Source organism: Chiloscyllium plagiosum, chromosome 4 (genome assembly GCF_004010195.1).
Source record: "Chiloscyllium plagiosum isolate BGI_BamShark_2017 chromosome 4, ASM401019v2, whole genome shotgun sequence".
In the NCBI taxonomy this organism is placed as follows: Eukaryota; Metazoa; Chordata; class Chondrichthyes; order Orectolobiformes; family Hemiscylliidae; genus Chiloscyllium; species Chiloscyllium plagiosum.
Genome location: NC_057713.1, coordinates 96,361,326 through 96,385,035, shown reverse-complemented (window position 1 = coordinate 96,385,035; position 23,710 = coordinate 96,361,326). Strand labels below are relative to the sequence as shown.

The 23,710-nt window shown below is 35.4% G+C and overlaps 1 protein-coding gene and 1 long non-coding RNA gene across 8 annotated transcripts in view; one reads left to right on the top strand and one right to left on the bottom strand.

The window, feature by feature from the left end:
- The window catches only part of znf407 (zinc finger protein 407), a 499,933-nt gene that overhangs the window by 72,890 nt on the left and 403,333 nt on the right, over positions 1–23,710 (top strand). The gene's annotated exons all lie outside the window — the stretch shown is intronic.
- LOC122549218 lies at positions 18,710–23,090 on the bottom strand. The gene is made up of 3 exons (XR_006311461.1): positions 23,012–23,090; positions 20,230–20,373; positions 18,710–18,887 (listed from the first exon to the last, which is right to left on the bottom strand). It is a non-coding gene; the product is annotated as an uncharacterized LOC122549218 (long non-coding RNA).

The window sequence follows — 23,710 nt, the reverse complement described above, 5'->3', positions numbered from 1 at the left end:
CAACAAGTAAAACTGACCTTGGCTCTGCACAGGACATAGCCATTCTGAAACTCGATTGTGAATTAGTCACTGCATAATTGCTTCTTTCTCTTTATCATCAAGTGTATATTGATACAAATCAACAAGTTTTTCAACACAGTGGCTGAAAACAAAAAATTGACATGTTTTTTAGGTGTTTAGATGTGTTATGATGATACACTGTTGGAAGCTTATCCTTTTCAGTATGTTAGCACTTAAAAAAACACCTTATCTGTGGATCATTGCATATGATTACACAGCAAATTCATTGCATGCTGCATTGTTATTAAAGTCCTTGGTTAGTAAGAGAGTGCCAAGCTAATTACATTCATCTACTGCCTGTATGCTTTAGTTACTCACATACAATTGTTTTAACAGGAGTTTAAGAACACCAGCTGTAACATGCATTTATATGGCACCTTTAATGTTGTAAAACCTCCCATGGCACTTGACAGATGTGACCAATTCTTAGCCTATGAAATTATGTTAGGAAGCTTGGCCAAGGACATACATTTTGGGAGGCTCTTGGAAGGCTGACAGAGAAATAAAGGAATTATGAGGATTCTGGACTGAATTCCAGAAATTAGGGCCCAGGCAGTTAAAAGCATGGCTGCTAATGACAGATCATTTGAAGTTGGTGATTTGTAAGATGTCAGAATTGGAACAACATAGATATTGAGGGTTATGAGGCTGGAGGAGATTATAGAAATTCTGTGGCGGGATTGAAAGCAGGATTGAAAATTTTAAATTTGAATGTTGCCAATTAAGCCAAAGCAGATCCAATAAGCTAAAAGGATATGGATTAATTTTCAGGTGCATGGACACTAAGTGTTAGAATTCCCTCCCTAAACCCTTTCACCTCTCTATCTCTCTAATCTGGTCATGGGAAAGGGTTTAGAATTATTGTCGAATGCAAAATATACCTGCAAAGGTGCAGTTCTTCAACCTCAACTGTATGTTTAGTTAAATTCCCTTTCTTCAACTGCTTCTTTTAGTCAGATATATAGACTTAAAATTCCATATTCAATATATGATGCATGTATAATTTTACATTGAAGTGGAAATTACAATCCAGCTATTGTCATTTTTCATGTGAAATTATCAAAACAATTCTGAATTGAGCATGATCTGATAAGTAGCAACTTCTAACATTACAATGCTGTGCGATTGGAATCCCCACTGTGCCTCCACTGTCGAGAGAGACAGAACATTAGAAGTCAGTAGCCTTAATAGCCGCAGAAGGATAAGCTCCTTGTGTAAGTTTTTTAAAATTATTGATATTAAAGATGGTGGATTACTTCAACTATGTTGGTTGAAAGTTTGGAGTTGAAATGATATTAAAACTGCTAACATTTTCCATTATTACTCAGTGAAAATAAAGGCAACTTGTAATATCAATTATATTCCATTAAAGTTTAAAGTTGCTTTTAGTGTATTCATCACTATTCCAAAGCATTTGCTGTTCAAGTCTAATTGATAATCAATTATAAATCACTGAATTGATATATATTTGCACTTCTACACCTGAAATAATATTAAAAAAATCATTGAGAACGTTACACATTGAGGTGGAAACTTCATAATTACTCTTAAACAATTTCCTGGTTCTAAAATAATCAAACTTTCTTAGTTGTAGAATGTCAAATTTCTCATCTTCATGATTTTTATAGATTTTAAAATTTGAGTATAGCTAATTCACAAAAATTAATAGAAAAACATTTATACTGTGAGAAGGGACAGTGCTGACTAGTTGACAAGTGGATTCTGATTGTTCACAGCAACGCCTCTACCAATGCACCAGATAAATGATAACAAAAGATAACTGCAAAGCTTTGTTTAAATTATAAACAAGGCAGGTATGATACACACAGCCTTTTTTTTTTAACAAACAGCAATAGTATACACACATTGCACCTGTTTCAAATCACCTACCTAGGTGGTGCTCATTCTTTGGTTTATTCCTCAGGTAAACCCTTGATCAATCAGAAAGTGGACCTACCTAGTTTAAAATTTAAATAAAACTTGGCAGTTAACTGTTAGTCATCATCTTTTTGGTGCATTCTCCATGGCAATGTTTCTAACAAACCAAGTCCACTTATTCCACAATCAGCATAATCATACAATGCAATTATAATTTCGCTTTACATTGGTAATTCTTGGGAATTGATTTGAATGCAAAGTGAAAAGTTTTGACAAAATATCTTTTTTAAACACTCAGGAGGTTTGTGCTACCTAATGATTATTTTAAAAATATTAAAACAAAATTACTTTTAATGTTTGACATTTCAGCAACTACCTTAATGTCACTTTTATGACCCAATCTTTATTTCACTTTCTGCTTCAAAAAACTTTTAAAAAGTGAATGATAAAACCTGCTTGATACTTGATAGGATAAATAGACAAAGTCTTTTCCCTGGGGTTGGGGAGTCCAGAATTAGATAGGTTTAGGGTGAAAGGGGAAAGATATAAAAGAGACCTAAGGGGCAACTTTTTCATGCAGAGGGTGGTACGTGTATGGAATGAGCTGCCAGAGGATGTGGTGGAGGCTGGTACAATTACAACATTTTAAGAGGCATTTGGATAGGTATATGAATAGGAAGGGTTTAGAGGGATATGGGGCGGGTGCAAGCAGGTGGGACTAGATTGGGTTGGGATATCTGGTTGGCATGGACAGGTTGGACTGAAGGGTCTGCTTCCATGCTGTACATTTCTATGACTTCATGGTCTGCTATCTGTGAGAATTCTTCAATTTGCATCCAAGAATAGGTGTTTGCCTTGCTAGATAACTTCTTTGCTGCGCACCAAGCATTCCCCTGTAGTTAGCACCTATGGCTGGAAAAGTTGAAATCCAGGCCACAGAGATTACGCAATCACTGGGCAGTTTTCCTTGAGATCAGCAATGAGTCCTGTTATATCACCCCTGACTGCAAAATCCAGGTCAACCCATTCTTGGATTCGGATTAAAGTTTGCAATAGTTCTCACTGATTGTGATACTAACTCTGCAAACTCCATTATTTTAAATAAAAGGGAAAGTCACAGCGTGCGTGTCTGCACCTGTAGAAGGATACAACCCTATTTTAAATGGATGCCAACCATTGTCAAAATTGAAATCATTTGATTGTCTTCCCTTTTTTAGATGTTGTACTTATTTACAATATTTTGCTTTCAGATTTTTGTGGTATTGCAGTTTTCTGTTTTTTTTTAACCAGTTGTTAAATCACAGTTTTGTAGTTGTCTTTTCACAATTTTCCTTACGTTTCAAATATTTAGTATATATTTTTAAAACAAAAATCATGATTTTCCTTTGTTTTGGCCAGCTTTACAGTCAGTTACCAATTCCACTTCTATTTTTGGGAAGTGTTTAGCCTGGAAGTGAACTGCCTGATTCTCAAATCTTTTTCACTTAGTTTGCCGTCAGTAAAACCTCAACAGAATTATGGGAAATGTGAGGGAGCTATAAATATTTTGCTGCCTTTTAACTATTGAGCACAATCCATTTATGAGAATTATTTTAAAAATCAAATATCATCCATAAATTATTAACTCATGCCAAAAGAAAATATTGAACTTTTCAGATTCTACACATTAAATTACAAGAAATCACATTTATTTTGAATATCCAATTTTGAATGAGTAGCAGCCCACTTGGCACCTTGAGTGTACTCTGCTATTCAATAACATATACTAATCCAATTACCTTCAATAATTTTTCTGCCCTTTGTTCATCAAGAATCTATCTACTAGGTAAAAACAAGGACTGCAGATGCTGGAAACCAGAGTCTCGATTGGAGTGGTGCTGGAAAAGCACCTAATCAAGAATCTGTCTACGTCTACCTTTAAAATATTCAAGGAGTCAGCTTCCAACACCTTTTGAAGAAGAGCATTCTAAATACTGTTGACCTGCTGAGAGAAAAAAGAAACTTTATTTTAAATAGATAAGCTGTTATTTTTAAGCACTGGCCCCAGTTCTGAAATCTCCCACAAGAGGATACATCATTTCCACTTGTGTCCTGTCAAGACTCCTTTGGATCTTGTATGTTTCACTAAAGTCACTTTTTGCTCTTCTAAACTCCAGTAGAGACGAACCATCCCTGTCCGACCTTTCCTTACAAGCATTAGTCCTATAAACCTTTTCTGAACTGCTTCCAATGCATTCATATTTTTTTCTTAATTAAGGATCAATACTCTACAGAATAGTCTGGACTGAGTTTCACCAATGTCTATACAGCTGAAAGAGAACCTCTTTACTTTTGTACTCCATTCCCGTTTGAAGAAATGATAATATTCTATTAATTTGCCTAATTACAAAAGTTTAGTATACAGGCACAGCTCGACATGCAGTTGATCCTCCAAATCACTGTGCACTTTAGAGCTCTGCAATCTCTTACAATTTAAATAATGTGTTTTACAATTCTTCCTGCAAAAATGAATAATTTCATACTTTTTTTTAATTTGCCAGATATTTGCCCACTCTCTCAAACTATCTATATTCCTTTTGTAGCTTCCTTATACTTTTTTCATAACTTATATTTCTACCTATCCTTGTATCATCAGCAATTTAAGAACGATACTTTTGGCCTTTCATCCAAGAAACAGATTGGACAGACTAGACAATTATTTAAATTGTAAAACATTGAGGGATTAGCACAGCATAAAACTTGTTATATCATATCAACCCAAAAAAAGACCCATTTATGCTAGCACTGCTTCCTGTTAGTTACACCAATCCTGTAACTTGCTTCCTAAGATGTGGCATGTTGTCAAATTAAACATTTCAATGTGTGTTATGTAATAAACACAGAAATCTTTTTGAATATTGCTGAAGAAAAGAGATATGTTGCCAAAGCATTTTTTTGCACTCATCTGGTCAAATACCAAATTTCAAATGATCGTAATAATTTATAAGGGTTGCTGATTGATTGACAGTAATCATCTTCTGAGAAAATAATACTTACATTGCATCTATAATAAAATAAACCAACAATAACAAATCTTGCTTATTAAGCTATATTTCGAGTCTATCTTGACGTGTAGCCTTGTGCGAATGGTGCAGATGAGGACTTTTCCCTTCTTCCCTGTATGTTTTCAGCTGTGACACTATGCTTCAGTACTTTGTATTTTGAACTAGATCATGGACTGCCTGAAGAACACTTGAAGACCACCAATGTACCACACTTTGATTTCGCTAGCAAGCTTAGTGCTTTTTTTGCAAATAAAGCAATAACCACCAGGTGGCAGCTGGTCATTGTTCTTCAACATAACCATATTCTCTTTTCCTGAAATGACCAACTTGATTTATAGATAGTAATGCTTTTAGTTAATTTATTAGGAATCCTAATCATAACTTGTGGTTCTTGTTATGCTGCAGCAATAGAGAAATAATAGTTCGAAGTTTATTCTTTCCTAATGCAAAGTAAATTGAATGCACTGTAGAATTGTTTTTGTTTTGTAAAGGATACATGATCAATACTATGTTAATTATGCTAATCTAGTCTTTTTATATATTTAATTTTAATAATCAGTAATAATGAATAATAAAATGGTTAACTATAAGGTGAATACGAGCTCAGTCCTTTTGGACACTTCCCAATACAATTACCTCATTGTGTATAAAACTAGTCTTCAAAGATAAAGAATATTGTGCATTACTAATCTTACTCTTAAGAATCCGGGAATATCATGGAGTTGTCTTACGCTTACTGAATGTGCATGGAGTGCACCAAATAACAGCCTGTGTCATTACATTCTGTATTTTATTTTTCACCCCACAAAAAGTGACGTTTTATTCATTTTTGATAAATATTTAGAAAGAACTAGCAGGCACGGTTGATTATAGAGAATTTACTACAAAGAAACTGTTATTCGACCAGTGTTAATGTTACACGAGTTATGGAGTATTTATGAAACAGAAGAGGGCCTTTAAGTCCCATCAAATCCATGCCAAATCTGGAGCAATCTCACTTGCCCACTCTATTCATGTACCCCTGCAAATTTATTTCTCTGAACTTACACAATCAATTCCCTTTTGAAATAAGTTTCCAACATCTTGTGTAGGCAGACAGATCCAAGTAATTGTCACTGTCTGCATATCAAGATCAAAAGTTCTTCCTCCTTTCTCGCCACGGCCTGCTCTTCCATTCACTAACCCAGATACAGACTCACCTCTTGCCTAAACCTCTATGTCTCTGTCCTGCAGTACTTGTGTCTACTAATAAAAGCATCTTTTCCTTAGCCTCTCCCTATTCCTTTTTATCTCTCCGTTCATATTGCTTTGTCTTGTAGATTCTCCTTTTTGATGACTGCAAGGGACCAGTATGAATGAACTTGGGCAGGCTTGATAGTGGATTTTTAAAAATCGTATCTCTGACCCATCTTCAACTCTCCAGAAGCTCTGCACTCCTCCATTTTGGGCATTTCCTGTTTGAATGTTTTGACACCTGCTCATGTATTGCCTCGTGGCTCGATGTCAAATTTTGATTGATAATGTTTCTGTGAAGCCAGATAGGCTTTGTTACATTAGTAATACAATATACTTACAAATTTTTGTTGTTCAGCCTGTAGCAAAAAACTGTGTCTCATTTGGAGATATTTAGCAATCTCATGGACTGCAGGGTTGAACCAAGGGCGTGTCTCCCCTTCCAGGTGATGTGAAAGATTCTATAGCTGCTGTTTTGAGTAAGAACATGAAAATTCTTCAAGGTTTTCCATGACCAGTATTTCTCTGTCAACAAGCATGTTTCTTCATTTGGGGAATGATTTGGTTATTATCACGTTGCTGATTATGACAGCTTGCTGCCTTTCTCATACATCTGAAAAGAACCTCAATGGCTGGAACAAGTTTTGGGACATATGGAGTTGTGAGGAGTGCTACATAAATACAAGTCTCTATGGTGGAGCAGAGCTTCACATTTGAGCAGAGGTATGTGTGTAACCTTTCAATTGACAAGATATAAGAATCAGGAGTAAGGCAACTATGTCTAAACAGCTAAAACCTTATTAATCAGGTAGGGTTCTAAAAATCTGAGTCTTCAGTCTGTCTAAAGAAAATATCATTCATAGGAAGTTGTTGAAATTGCAGTGTTTTAGAGGTATACAAATCATCAGCTTAAACAATAGTAATATTAAGATAAATACTGTCCACTTAGCTTTCACTTCAATGCTGTGAAATTATTTAATGACCAAAAAAACTTGCATTTATAAAGTATCTTTCATGACTACGAGATATTTCGTAGGATTAAGTACTAAAGTGGAATACAATATGGGAAAGTGTGAGGTTATACACTTTGGTGGGAAGAATAGAGGCATAAGACTATTTTCTAAATAGGAAAGGGCTTTGGAAATCTGAAGCACAAAGAGACATAGGAGTCAGAGTTCAAGATGTTGTTAAGGTTCATATGCAGATTCAGTTGGCAATTTGGAAGGCAAATGCAACATTAGCGTTAATTTTGAGAGGGCTAGAATATCAGAGCAGGGGTGTACTGCTGAACCTCTATAAGGCTCTGATCAGACTACACTCAGAATATTGTAAATAGTTCTGGGTCAAATATCTATTGGAAGGATGTGCTGATATTAGAGGGAATCCAGAAGGTGTTTACAAGCATGATCCTAGGGATGATAAGCTTATATGAGGAACGGTTAAGGACTCTGGAAATGTACTCAATGGCATTAGAAGGATGGGGAAGTGCAATCTAACTGAAACTTACAGAATACTGAGAGACCTGGATAGAGTGGAAGTCGAGAAGACGTTTCCACTAGTAGGAGACTACGAGTCGGGTACACAGCCTCAGAGTGAAGGGACAGCCCTTTAGAACTGAGGTGAGGAGGAACTTCTTCGGCCAGAAGGTAATTAATCTGTGGACCTCATTGTCACAGAGGGCTATGGAGGCCAAGTCATTGAGTGTACCTAAGATAGAGATAGATTCTTGATTGGTATGGGGATCAAGGGTTGTGGGGAGAAGGCAGGAGAATGGGGCTGAGAAACATATCAGCCATGACTGAATAGCAGAACAGACTGCAACTATATCTAATGGTCTTATTTGATAAGTCGCCACAATTATGATATAGCAGGTAGTTTGCACATAGCAAATAGCATTTGATAATGTCTAGGTAATCAGTTTACTTGTGGATTAAGGAAAAAATCATTGACCAGGACAGCAGGGAAGACTGTATGGAATAGAACCATACGTGCTTTTACATCGACTCAAGAGGTAGGTGGCAATTTGATTTCATGTCTTGTCTGAAAGACAGTACCTTCAACCTTTGGAGCAGCACTGAATTCTGTACAGCTTAGGTTTTGTGCTGAAGTCTTTGGAATGGGTCTTGAACCTATAAACTTTTGACACTGAGAGGAGAGCATTAACCCACTGAGTCATAGCTGACACTTCAGCTACCAATATCTTTTACATGTGAAAAACATGGTGTTGGGTTTTTTCTTTAAATTAAAACCTTAGAGCAAGTGCTATGAATGTTTGTATCTACTTTTGTTGGTCTTCTGTAATATCTGTAAATAGCCTCCCTGTCAGTTTGAATTCCTCAATGAAGGTAGGAAGTAAAACTTTCTTTTGAAAGCAACAGTTTATTCACCAGGCCTGTGACATTCTACTATTTTGCCCCCTTTATCCCATTTTACAATCATCTCAACTAGTAGATTTGTGGGAATCCTTTACAAAGGGCTCTAATGAGTTACTAATGTTGGTTCTGTGGTTGTGAAAGGGTAAAATAACCCGTGTCAAGATTATAGTGGATCTTCAGGCGCCAGAACACCAGCAAACAATAAAAACATACATAATAGGGGGTTATATGAGCAAGGAAACACTTGGAAATCTCTTATTTTCCAATGAGGTATTGGGTTTTTGTAATCTGTCTCTGGCTCCATCATACATATTGGGAGAAATCTGTCACTAGTCATAAATGGGTTGTATAGCTTGTAAAGGTGAAAGAAAAAATGCAAAGATTTTGTTGTGTTGGCTGAGGTTTTGCAGCAGCACTCATCTTCAGCATTCTGAAAACAAAGTTTTAATAACATGCAATAAGAACATAGTCTGATCATCTAATACTTTGCAAATTGAATGAATTATTCATTTTTTGTCCCCTTGATGTATATGTTGTTAAGAAATGATCTCATTGAAACATATAACACTTCTAAATGTCCTTGATAAAGTAGGTATTCATAGATTTTTCCCCACAGCTAGGGACTCTAGAACAACAGTCGCAATACCAGGGATCACCCATTCAGGGCTGAGATGAGCTGATATTTCTTCACACAGAGACTGTTATAGATATTTGGAATTCTACACCTGAGAGGGCTATGCATGCTTTTTGCGAAGTATATTCGGAGATGTTAAGGAATGTGGAAAGAGTACTGGAAAGTATAAATGAGGTAGAACAACCACGATTTAATTGAATGGTGGTACAGGGTTGAAGGGCTGAATGGCCTCTTTTTATTTTTGTATCTTCCATCCTTATACATAAAAACAAACAGATGAAGTATACTTTTTACAGTGCACATTTATCAGCCACTCCTGTTGAACAGAGATATCTTTATTAAATTTTAAGAGATTTGTTGTGTTACTAAGATGCAATCTTTGCTACACAAAGAAGTTTGCAAATTGATTCTATATTGCTTGCATTGACTGAAGAGCTTTCAAGATGAATGGAGCATCTTTTTGCTGCACATCCCATGAGTATACACCAGGGGCCACCAGAACATGGATCTGGGTTTTTCTTTTTTAAAAGTATTTTGTTCCTTCTACCCTTTTTCTGACTAGTCTCCTTTTGACCGTGTTCCAAAGGGGTGTTGTGGTGGGAGGAATTGATTTTTAAAGTGGAAAATATTCATTTTAAAAAGAGCAGCAAAAAAAGGAACATTTATAAATGGGAAGAGAAAGAATTGGAAATTCTTAAGGAGTAAAAACATAAATCATGAGGGATAAAGTAGAAATATTACAGCTAAGTAATAAAGGAAAACAAAGCAAAGAGAAATTAAATGGGAAGGTTACAGTAGAAAGACAACAAAAGATGGTGAAAGAGTGAAAAGGCAATCTGCAGTTGTAGAAATTGTAAAATAATATTAAGTGGTAAAGGGTTTAAATCATCACATCTGACCATGAGATGCTTAGATTTTTTGGCTGCCTTGATTTTATATGCCATCAGTCATTTTCAGGAGCTGAATTGGCTTGCCCATAATAATTGCTTTGATATGGATGTGTCTAATTAAGTAATTTAATTGTTTTCTTGCCTTCACGATGGTACCATCTTAAGTTGCAATTTTCAAAATAATTGCAACTGAAATAAAAGAGAGGTGAAGACATGAAGCATTTATCTAGCACTGATAATTCATGTTGTACTTTCTCAATTTTGTTGTTCACTGCAGCAAAACGTCTTCACTACTGCATACCTTTACAGAAGTTTATTTAATACTGCTGTTGACTGTACACTGCTACAGTCACTGTGTTAATGTGGTTTGTGGATGTTCAGTTGAAAATTTCAGAACTTGAATTTGTATTGAAATTCAAGTTTCTTTACTTTTTTTAATGGAAGAATTGTCCTTAAAAGAACATTATCAATGTAGCATAATGACTGATGCTTATCAATGAGCGCTCAAAATGCAACTGTAATTTAAGAAGATGGATTCTTGAATGTTGTCTTTGGAATGTGATCAGCAAATGGCAAATGTACAAGGTTGTGTAAGATTCTGACTAGAAAGAGATGGGGAGTAGGGGAGTACCACTTTCAGGAGAACCCGGGTTTTTGTTTTGCTTATGTGGATAGTTTTGAGAATCAGTAACTTAGGTTTGAGTAGTTAATCTTCAGTTTCTGAACATACCAAAGTACCCTAACTGACCATTTTGCAAGAAGCAAACTTTAAATATGACTTTTTCAAATTTGCAATATTTTCTCTTGAAGTTGATGTGTGGGGGTGGTGGTGTTTTGTGTGTGATTGTAGACAATTGCAGTGAATTAGGAAAGTGTGTAAAATGCTCTGTTAAACCCCTAGTTGCATAGCTCAGAGAATGACCTATGATTTAGAATAGCTGAGCCCTTGATCTTTGAGGAGAAAGTGGAGAAAGCATCACTGATAAACTTGTTTGCCTTTCCAACATTGGTAAGATTCATTAGTTTTACATTGGCTATTTAATAAAGACTACTCCTCCCCACTGAAAGCCTACTTTCTGTCTGTCAGCCACAATGTGATGGTTATCATGGAGGACTTCGGAGGCATTTGTCTGCACTGTCCCTTCTTATTGACAGTATATTTAGTTATTTACTGGTACTTGGCCTCCTGAATAGAAAATTCTAGCTAAATTTTTTTTCAAAGTGGACCTTTCTTGAATGCTGAGGCATTTTGTCAAGAGTTACCTATGTTCTGGGTGGGAAGAGACAGTAAGAAATGGACGAAATGCATCAGTCATTATAGTCATGAAATTGGACTATCCCATCTTTCTCTAGTATTGATGTACAAGGATCTTGTGTTATTTGTGAGGTTTTATGAGAAATAACATAACCAAGTTGGAAATGTAAGTGGGAAGAGGCGTCTTCAATATTCAGCGAGTTCAGAATTTCAAAACGTCTGCCTGGGCTCCATTGGCAATACTCTAACTTAAGAGTCAGGATTGCCAGTTCAAGTCTCACTCCAGAGTTTTTGGCACAAAATATGGTCTGTTACTGCCAGTCCACCACTGAGGAAGTGCCGTGTTTTGAGGGAAAGCATTGGCATAAAGATAATGTCATTGAACTAGCAATCCAAAGACCCAGGCAAATACTCTGGGGACATAGGTACACCACAGTTGATGGAATTTAAATGCAGTAAATAAATCTGGAACAATAATCTAGTCTCACTAATGGCAACCATGTCAGATATCTTCAAGTGATGTAAAAACCCATCTGGTTCATTAATGACCTTTAGGGAAGGAAATCTTCTATTCCCTACCAGTTCTGGCTTATCTGTGATTCCAAATCCACAGTAATGTAGTTGACTCAAGTGCCTTTTAAAGTGACCTAAGAAACCACTCCACTTTAGATTTATTTGGGATGGATATCAAATTATATCCACATATCCAGTGAAAACAAAGCCATTGCAGATCAGGATAGTCCTGAATTTGATCCATTCCCTGGGGGGAGTTCACTGATTTCAGCAGAAGTGATAATTGGGGTGACAATTGCCATAGAAACTACATCCAGAAAGGGAAGGAATTGGTGATGTAGAGACCTGGCTCCTGAATGGCCCTGAACTGCTTTAGCCAATTTTCTTTTGACATGTCTTTGGGAGTGACTTTTTCATATCTGGGCTGGGGAGGGAGGTGTGTGTGTGATATAACGTTATTGGGGCCCTGTCCTAATCTGATTTCAACAGGGGTACATTGGTTGTAAGAATTAATGGTTTGTCTGTTGTGTTCAAAATATACGTGTGCTGGACATTATTTGATTGTGGACTGGGATCAAATATAAAGAGTCGGCTGGGTTATTGGGACAATAGGCGGCAGAGATCTGAAAGGCTGTGTTCTGTGAATAAACCCACCATTATGAAAATGATTTGTTGTCTTGTGCTTCACAGTCTGACTTGGATCAATTTTAACAGCAAGATCCCTGAACAATGATCAAGAGCAGAATCTTTGGTTGATTTCTCCCCTAATGTCAGACTGTTGTGGTCAATTCTACAGCTTTAACTATCACTAGGGCTGGAATCAATAACTGGAGGTTGAATCTAAACGTTTGTTCTATGTGCCTTGCCTATTTGATTGTACTAAATGAGTAAGCGTTCAAATACAGACTTAAAGACCAATTTTATTTTTAATTTAATTGTAGAACACAAGTTTAGCAAAAAGAAATGCCTTTGGAATGTTTGAGTTTATTAGTAATCTCAAATTTTAGTGCAGTTGCTTATTTGCATGTTTGCAATGCTTCTTTTTACCTTATTAATTTAATAGTTAACTATTTGCAGAAGTTCAGTTCTGAGTAACCCTACTCAAAAAAAAACGATGATGCTTCTCTTTGGAATTAGAACATAAATTGTTAGTTTCCTTGATAAACATTGTACTTGGTACCTTTGGTTGAATTAACTGCTTTTTTTTTGTTGTATTACATTATGACCTTTGGTTAGCTAGAGGACAGATAATCACACATGAAACAGGCTGTCATACTAAGTCTGGATATTTGAGAACAGTTACCTATATTTCACAAATGCTTGAAACAAAACCAAAAGCAGCACTGCTTGTGGAACATCTGCTTGGGTAGTTTAAAATCTTCAAATTATACATGACTCAATCATTATGTTGAAATTTGTAAAATCTAAAGAAAAGCAAACTAATATTGAAAGCAATAGATGTTAAACACGGAGTCTGCTTCAGATAAAACCTGGGCTATAGCACTCAACCTTCATTTAGCTCCCAGTACTACAGCTATTACGTTTCAGCTCACAACTTATCAATGCTGTCCTTTCTTTGTGTTTAAAATATCCTTTAACTCAGGGTTTACTTGCTGATCTTCAATTCTCTACTAGTTAAAATTTGACTCTATTTTCCGTGTTTCCACTTTTTTAACTTCTTTTAAAAAAAATTCCAGCACAATTTGAAATTGTTCATGGTCTTTACAGGAAACTTTGTAAACAGCAGCTCTGGTAATTTCATACAAAATGTTCAGACCTTTTTTGCAAATTGCCCCGATTTAAGGTAAATTTTGGTAGCTATTTTGAGTTCTGTTGTTTACCTATTTCAGAGATATAACTTCTATTTTATATTTAGCTTGAGGATGATTCAATTCAAATATATAATTTTTAACACTTGAACATTCACAGGATTGTTCCTTTTAGCAGTTTTTTTAAAAAAAGAGTACACACATGAAGATTTCTGATTTCAAATAGCTGGGCCATCCTATTGGTACCTGGTTTCACTACATTAGCCTTGATGTGGCTAGTACCAGATGAGCAATTTGGTAGAGAGTAAGGAACACACAACTATGAGTGCCTGTAACACCTTAATGAACAGTAATAGGACCGAACAACAAAATAAAACAAATAAGAATTACTGCTTGATGGAAGGTTTGACAACCAAAAGCAGCTTGCTTCTATGCTTTTCATATCTGACTACAAAGATATGTATGTGCTAGCTTAGATTCTTTCTAACAATTCTGAACAATTCTAATCAATTCAAATAATTTGTTATCAGTACCATTAATTCTTGATTTTTTTTTAAACTAGCGAAGCATATTTTAAATGGTATTGTTTTATTGCTGTTGGCTACACTTTTCAATGATATGATTGTTTCTAGTAACAAAGTTTTTGGAATATTTTCTGTGAATTGCTTCAGTGTATAGTCATAGAATGGTGCTAACTCTTGACAAGTATATTGGAGGCTGAAATTCTGAATTCTGTTGGTTTAAGTCTTTTATGCCTCTTTTGCCTGGGGTGGTCTTATAAAAATAGCTGAAACCACCATACACGGTAACTGCTTTCAGTTTACATTTGTTTGGGTCACAGAGCCTCATGAATAAAGGATTTTCTTTGATGAAGGTTTATAAACAAGACACTAAAATATTATTTCGTTTAGCTTTGAGTTAACAAATGATAGTCCCCCAAATATTTTCACCTTTGACTGCAAATGGATGTTTTTTGAGGCATAGCCATATTTGCAGGAACAAGTAAAATAGTGAAAAATTTGAGGCTGGTTTATGCCACATGGGCAACTGTGCTTTAAGGCGGCATCTGCCACCCCTTCAAAATGAATAACGTCTTGACTGTTACAACTTTGTTGCTGATTTAAGTGAATAATTAATGTGTGCCTAGTAACATTACATCCTGTTTTGTGTGTGAGAGAATCTAATTTAAATGATATATTTTTTTTCTTGAATCTACAGCTTCTGTATTCGATAAAGCAAACATTTTGGATAGGGATAACAGGAGACATGTTTGATGGTTGTTTGCAGACCAAAGTCGGCACAAGAAATCACAGTGAAGGATCTTTAATGATTACAGTTCTTGATAGTTTTCGTAAGAGTGCACATAATTTATGACAAACCCAATAAGAAGAAATGGCAGCCAAACTTTGCAAGTTAGCGGCAAAGCAAATGGGGCAGTCTTTGCATTTTGAACACAAATTTTATGAACTGTGATTGAATTTGTCGTGAAAGTGTGTCAGAATTAATAACATATTTATACGCAAGGTTGTCGGGCTTTGCAGCATGTTTTAGGGCTGAAGATTGGACCATAGGAAAAGCCTCTTCTCTGTGTTTTGTATCAGATTGTAAGGACCAAATGAACTCTCCTTACATTTTAGATTCTGGTATTCCTGATATTCAGTCAATTTTTTTTGTCAAAATACCCAGCATGAAACAATGATGCTTTGAGGACATAATTAAAGATACCCTTTCAAAGAACAACTTTTTGCATATTTGAATTATTACTGTCGTGAAAAGCATACAAATATGGAAATATGATTGCCAGAAGCATATAAATCAATGATCAGCAAGGCCCTGAAATCCAATAAATATGTAGTTAAATACTTTAAAATGCAAATAGTGCCTAAAATTTACATATTGTAGAATTTTAAGGGAATTCTCATCGTCTTACAACCTCCAAGGTAGTGGTAAATGTTGTCGGTAAACATAGAATTTTATTCATCACAGATCAAGTCATGGGTTTGATAAATGATAGGAGACTGTTTTCCTGGGTAAAAATGACTGCACTCTTTAGTGAATTCTGAAACTGCCTCGAAGTCATCTGAATAATTAAGAGTTAATTATTCTTCATCCATCTAAATCACAAAAGGACAGATTTAGGGAAGGAATTTATAATTTTTGCCTAGCATCCTGTCACAGAGTAATATGATAAACTAAACTGACTCTGTGTAATACCTAGTGACCTTATTAGTAAATCTTAATATGTTGCTGTTTGTTTAATTTTAAAAAATAATCATTTCCATTTTGAAATTTTTATTTTAATAGCATATACGTTTGAAAGGTCTGAAGTCAGAGCTTTTGACTGATGAAACTTTCCCTTAGTCGAAAACTGTTGAGCTGATATAATAAGTAGTAACCCTTGCTTATCTATTTTATAATTTGCATATATTCATACTTGAAACAAAATTTCAAACTACATAAATATAACTTAAATAGGCATGGGTACATTTTTGTTGGAATAAGAAACCAAAGCATTTTTTTTTCCAGTAAAAGCAGAGGAAAATTGCTCAGCGATCATGGTGTACACAAATCTGTTCTGTTTCAAAGGCATTGGTGTTTGGTATTCCCATTAAATCAATTTGTGCAATACTTTTCTCACTTAATTTAGACAGAATTGCATTAAATCTGGGCTCCATTATTCAGCTAGAATAATTTTATTGTGTGTTAGAGGACTGTGATCCCAATATTTTTACCTGCAATATAAACAGGCGTGATCCCTGCAAATGATAAGACTACTCACTACAGTTGCTGATCAAAATTACAATTTGGCATTATTTATCATTTGATTTTGTTCCTGTAATTTTTCTTTTAGACTTGCAGATGGGAAGGAGTTAATCTCATCTCTGTTATGGATTACAAGTAAGCAACTGAACCAATTGCGTACCAGACATTGCACAAATTTTAACTGTATGACTTTTCAAAAGAAAAAGAAATCCTGTAATTTGGTTGACGTGTAGTCTTTATAAATGTTTGCTGTTCGTGCAGAATTGAAACAAGAAATGGTCGTCAGAAAGAAAAAAAAATCAATGTACATGATGTTTCTCATGTAGTACAGCAGGGTTACATTGTTAGGTTAAACACAGGCTATAGAATGAGCTGCTATTCCGTAAAATCAATTTGTTTTAAAGTCTACAGCTCCTACTTTATCCTCAAAGAGTCATTTTACATACTGCTCACATTATTGACTACTGCATTAGCTGTTTCAATTTGTAATGAATAGTCGGAGACCTCCGTACACAGAAACACGATTCAGTTAAAAGTACTACTGTAAATTTCATTTAGAAAAATGTTCTGATTATTCAGCTCCAACCTTTGAATTAATTTTTTTGCTTTGAAATCTGATTTTTCACTGTGTTTAACAAAGGAACAACTTTAATTAAAAACATTGTTCAATCTTTAATTCTTGTTTTTTTTTCCCCACTGTCTTGCTGTTGTGCAAGAATATAGATTAAACAGTATTAAAACGGCTACGCAAAAAAGTATTTTCTTTTGTTTTAAGCTAAATATTTCGGCCTTCTATTTATTTTAATAATGTCATGAATTAGTCAGAAACAAAATTCAAAACTAACCTTAAATATAAGCATGTTATTGTAATTTGTTTCTGGTTTCCTCCTACTTTTGACAATTTTATTTTGCACCAATTGCAGCTAAGGGTTGTGCTTCCAAAGCTTTTATCAACCCAGACAAGAAAATACATTGTAAAAACTCATACATTTTATTCAAATATGTAAAAGACCAAATACACTTGGTTTTTGTCCCCAATTTAGAGAAAATACTTCTAATAAAAAATCCTAATTTCTTTTCTTAAAATGTTATGACTGTCTTTGGTGAAACGGTTAAATTGTGGAGACAATCTTTTGCTTACCTCGTGCTTTTCACTGCATGCATCATGACTGACTCTGACTTTGCTTTCTATTTCTGTCAAATCAATTATGATATACCTTGACCTTACTTGTTTATTTGTGGAATATGCTTGTACAGTCTAGGGAGTAAACATAGCTGATCAGAGTTTAGTTAGATGCTAGTTTTACAGCGATGTACGCTGCAGTAGCATTTCGTATGAACTCGGCAAAACAGTAACAGATAGCTCTGCTGAACAATAAAATGCTTTTAATAACAACCTGCTTTTTCATCGTTTAAGCGGAGAAAACATTTTGTGAGAAGATTATGGATTACAGTTATTGCAAATTATCAGTCTTGTGCAAAACCTTTTAGTTGAATGAAGCCTACTCTAATCAGCCAACCAGTTCTTGCTGAAATTTAAATTACCAAGTACGACGGGCATAGAGAAAATCATTTATATCATTTGGTTTTAAGTGTAGTAATAGTGTTTGATAGGGCACATATATAATAAGGGGCTGTGCGGTAGTAACATTCGTGTTGGTGCCTCATAACATTTTTTTAAAAAGTCTGAAATTAATTATACGTCGTGAAATGCACTTGTTTCAGGATGACAATATAAACCAAATTCTACGTACCTGTAGATGGGAAAGATTATATTTTCCTGTGAGACATGAAGTCGTATTTGATTCAAATAACTTAAATTGTTCTAAGCGATACTGGCAACTTGAAGGCTTGTTTCTATGTCTACTTGTCAGTCAGTTGTTAGTGTGGAAAGTGTCTGATTGCCACTCTTGTCAGTCAATGGAAATGCAAACTGCCAACTTAATGGGTTTCTTTACATCTTTGTCTTTGCAGCAATGGAAGTAAAATCAATGTGTTGTCATGTGTAGTTCAGCTGAGCTAAATACCCGGTGGAGACAGTAATGTAACGCTGTAATATTTATATTTGAATGTTTTTATACAAAAAAGTGACAACTTTGTTTCCAAACATATTTGCAGCATGGTTACAGTGAGAAAGACATGTTTGTCAGATCTCAGTTTCTCATTGTCAATGGTTCCCAAAAAAACAAAACAAAATAAATTCATGATCTCACACTTTTCACAGTACTCTGAAAATTGCCCGTGAGAATCTTTAAGGTGTCATTAAACAAATAGTAAAATGATGTTCTCTAGTATGGAGGACTGTATTTTTCCTACAGTGTGGTTTTGCCATCTGAATTCTCACCTATTGTAGATATGCACGCAGTCAATTTGCCCTGGAGCATGCTTTCTTAGTTCTTCCTTTATTAATTTTTGATTTTTTTTTCTCTTTGCGTGTCATTAAATTTTTTTGGGGCAATAAAATAAGAACTAGCTGAAATAAAATCAGAAAGAAAACGATTATACTTGTGTCAGAATTGTTAGTAAATGTAGCAAACTCTGAAACAAATGTAGGATCTACAAAAGCACCATGATTTATTTATTTTAGGTTTTCAAAATAGTTAGGGAGTCATAAGAGGTGTCAATGAAAATCAACTGGTTACACTTTCAATAAACCTGTTTGCAAAAATGATTTGCTTTCACACCAACTGTGCAATGATTCCCCCGCCCCCTTCACACCACCTGCTGCCCATATAGACTATGGAACAAATCCACAGTAGGAGAATGTGGAATAAGCAGCATCTGATGAGAACAAGTACATTATGTTTACATCCTTGGTCAGCGAGGTTACTTCAATTCTGAGTAGGGATCTTGCCCTAAAACTCCTCCTTTTAGATGTTCCCAGTGTGGTATGTATTTAAACAACTCCAATTTGCATTTATATAGCAGTTTAAAGTAGTAAAATATCCCACTGTACTTTGAGATTGTTATCATCAAAGATTTGACATCAAGTCACAAGAGGAGAAATTAGGACAAGTGGAGGTAAGTTTTGAAAGAGGGAAGACAGAGGCAGACAGATTTCTTCCCCATTGACAACTGTGCCTTCAGCCATCTAACCAGAGATTTCTAGAAATCTCTGGTTAGATGGCTGAAGGCACAGTTGTCAATGGGGAAGAAGGGAAATTGGAAATCTCAAGAAGGCAGAAATGGAAGAGCACAGAAATTAGAGAGAGTTATAAAGTTGCAGGAGGTTGAGATGTGATTGGATAAGGCCTTGGAGAGATTTGAATGCTTACAATTTAAATGGGAGGCATTGCTGGACCAAATGTCAGTTTAGGTGAGCAAGCACAGGGATGTGATGGGTGATTGTGACTTGGTATGAGGTAGAATATAGGCAGCAGAGCCTTAGCTGTGCTGAAATTTATGCCAGTGGCTGTTTTTATTTCAACTTAGTGTTCACAATTTATAGGAAAATGTGATTAGTTATTTGATAGAAGTTGTCTGTGATTATCTGATGTTCTTTGCAATCTCTCGATGACTGGTGGTTTTGTATAAGGAACAGAACAAGGAAAAGTGACTGATATCTTTAAATTCATTAAACTTTTCATTTTAGCATCTCAAAATATCAAAGGACCAGTATTGTTATGGTACAGTTTCTTTGAGTGCATAGGGTAAAGATTGAATCCCAGTGTCAAAGAAAATAACACGTTTCAATCTTGTTCTTTTTTCACCACTTCCGCTCAACTTTTTCCCCTCCGTTGTTTATCGTTTCATTATCATGTATGAGGAATAAATGAAATGGTGCCCCAAATGAGGAAACCTTGACACATGCTTACCTAGGCTATGTAGAATCACCTGGTTCTGTTCAGGGAAATCTATGTAGTACATGTGTTTGTTTCTGTGACATGCAATTTCTACTATCTTAACAGGCCACTTCCTTTGCTCCGAACCGTTGTCTATTTTTGAGTTAAACCAGACCTCTGGAAGAAAGAAAATCAAATGATTTCATCATGTTAAAAATGAAAAGCTGTAATTACTTACAATTAAGCTTCAGTTCCATCCCCCCACACCACTGAAGTTACAAATTCTTTTTCCAAAGCTCTGAGTCTTGTTCTAAATCAGTAGAGTTTGAAAAGTAGGAAATAATTTTCTGTTCAGTTGAAAATTGATTTAATTTGTAATACTGACTAGAGCTTGTGTGTTTTAGTTTAAAAGAGAAAGGAGTTACTGCATGAAATAATACATTCATTAAAGCTCACTATTAGGATTTATTTATAGAAATATGATTTTCCTATTTTTTTTTGGGCAGCAATGGATTAAAACATGAAATACTTAAACATTGAGTAATCAGAAATAATAAATGTCAGGTTTGGAGAAACTAGTACATTTTAATTGATAGTCATCTCAAAATTAATTCCAAGCCATACCATTGCAGGAAGTTACTGAAGCACCTTTTATTTAGTGACCTTAAAGGAAAAAAAGCAGAGGACACCAAAATCAACATTTGCAAGCAAGCAATAGCGATTGTAATAACAGTGGCTACCTTGTGCCTGTGAGCCTTCCAACTCCTGAACAATACCTTGGCAAAGGGACAATGTGAACATGGTGCAGTTATTGGAGGCTCAGCTTGGCAATTATCAAACTTGTGTTATAAGTACAGCTGCAAGGGATATTGTTTGGGGAGTTGCCTTACTGGTTTTCTGGAGTCTACTCAAAGCAAGTGATCTCCCCCCACTCTGGTATGATCCATTAAGAGTAGAGTTCCATATGTTACAGCTTGCTGGTGGCCAGATAATGTCACTGGTGCACTGCAATCATGTTCCAGGCAGGAGTTGTCGCTGAAATTGTCACAGCTCCACAGCTTTTCTTGGCAACAATCTTTACATAATGATAACCTTGCAAAGTGTTGCGTGAGATTTTTTTTAAAAACACTGACCTAATGAGTGTTTTTATAATTATTGTGGGGGGAGGGGTAGAGGAAAAAGTGTAATCTTGCACTTAATGAAAGGTTTACGAACTATCAATTTTGCTGGAGAATTCTAAAGCACAATACATTAGCACATAGGCTTGCATGTTGAAAGATTTCTGACTTTCTAGTGTGCAGGCTTTGTATATTCTGTAAACAAATATCAAAGCTGGCTTCAGATATGCTATAATATTTAAAATTGTGACTTATTTAAGTAGTAGTATAGTTACAATATTAAAACATTTATTGTACTTTGGAATCACTTCTTTTAAAAGCTTTTTCAAATTTATATTTTTCACTGCTTGTCCCCTTCTCCACTACATCTTTTGATACTGGTCATTTAACTGATTTGTATCTACTGTTTTTGTGCATTTTGATTTAACAGTAACTTCTGCTGACCATGGCAATTTAATCAGAATACAGCAATAGTTTTGAGCATTGCTTTGTGTAAATGTCCTTTTATGTTAAGAGCTTGGAACTGCTTAAAGCAACATGTGCAGAAAATCATCTCTTTCTTACTCGATGGGTGATTGTTCTTTCTTGTTCCCCAGTATTGCAGTAATTGTGCATTATCATACCAAACAGTTAATAGTCTTGCGCTAAAATGACTAGATTATAAATCAAAATCGTGCAACAATGACATTATAACTACTGCAAAATAGCCTCAACCTATGTTCTTGTTATATTTAGGAAAAAAGGTTTTCATTTCTTTAATAAATATAATTGGTTTTGACACAAAGCCAGATTATTCACTACAAAGTACAAATTAGGAGTGTGACTGAATAGTCTCAACTTTTCTGGATGAGTGCAGCTTGAAGTTGAAAAAGCAATCTGCTTGATCAGCACCCCATCCACCACCTTAAAGCTACAAATCCCAACACTGATGCACAGTGGCAAAATGTGTGCACCATCTGCAGTATGGATCACAGCAACTCACTAAAGCTCCTTTAATAGCATTTCCAAATCCACAACCTCTGCTATGTAGAAGAATAAAGGTGGAAAATGGACAGGAACATGGTCACTTCTGAGCCATGCACCATCTTGACTTGGAAATATTTCATTGTTTCTTCATTGTGACCAGATCAAAATTCTGGAACTTCCTTCATAATAGCACAGAAAATGTACCAACACAACATGGATTGTACAGGTTCATGAAGGTGGCTCAACAGCAGCGAGGACAATAATTGATGGGCAATAAATGCTGGCTTTGCCAGTGTGGGAAGGGAAGGATGTTTTTAAAAAAAAAGGTCACTGTCCTTGCTCAGGAGGAAATATATTCTTAACTTTTAATTTTGGTTTGCTGTGAGCTGACTCATGTTAATGAGAAATCTTACGTGCTTGTGAATTAAAATTGGGCAAGGATTATATTGCGTATTTATTATCTGAGAAAGGGAATGGTGATCTTATTCCCAACTGTGAAGTTCATTCATGTTTTTGTTCAATTATTTACTTTGCTGCACATGGAATACCATTATTCTGAATCATTCGGGACATCAGTAATTTTCCATGCACTGTCTCTCCCCATGAACCTGTCAGAAATTTCATTCTTGTTTATTTCTGATTAGGTAATACATGCCTTCCTAATTTTCCTGTACCATAAACTATCTATGGTCAGGAAGAAATGTAGGATGTGAGAAAGAGAAGAGAATTACCTGCCCTGGACCTCCATTAGGACTTTGTTGCACACTATATTGGTCCATTTGTTATGGTTAAAGGGTCTATTTGGACACCTGTCTTCAGAGCTCATAACTGGAATGACACAGTGAATTCATTTAAAACACAAATTTCTCTCATTTTCTGTGAAAGAATCTTTTTTTAACAGTATATTACAGTTTTAGTTTCTCTCTCTCTCTCTCTGTTTCTTTTATTTTGTCCATTTTTATCTTCCTGTTCTCTTTTTACTTGTGGATGGTCTCTCTTGCTCTGTCTCTTTATCATCTCCCCCCAACAAGCAACCATCTCTGTATCTCCCTCTGTCTCCAAACCCTGTCTGTCTGTCAGTCTCCCTCAGTCTTTCTGTCGCCCTTGTCTCTTCACTCTGTCACACTTCTCTGTTTCTCATTCCACTTTTCTTTCCTTTTTGTGCAAATGTCTGGAATTAGTACATTCTATCCACTTTACAAGCTGAAGTAACCTTCAGGAAAAGGAAAGTTTTATGATAGAAATCATTTTGAATGAAGCTGCATGTAATGTGTCTGCTTCGTATTCTGTTGGGGTGTTTGTTATCTTGACTCTATGTTGCTGCTCTTCTTTCCTTGTTTCCCCTCTTTTTCCTGTCCATCTTTCACTGTGTGTCTGTTAAATTGATGCGCTGTATAAATGTTAATCTTCTTTATAAAATATGTTTCAGA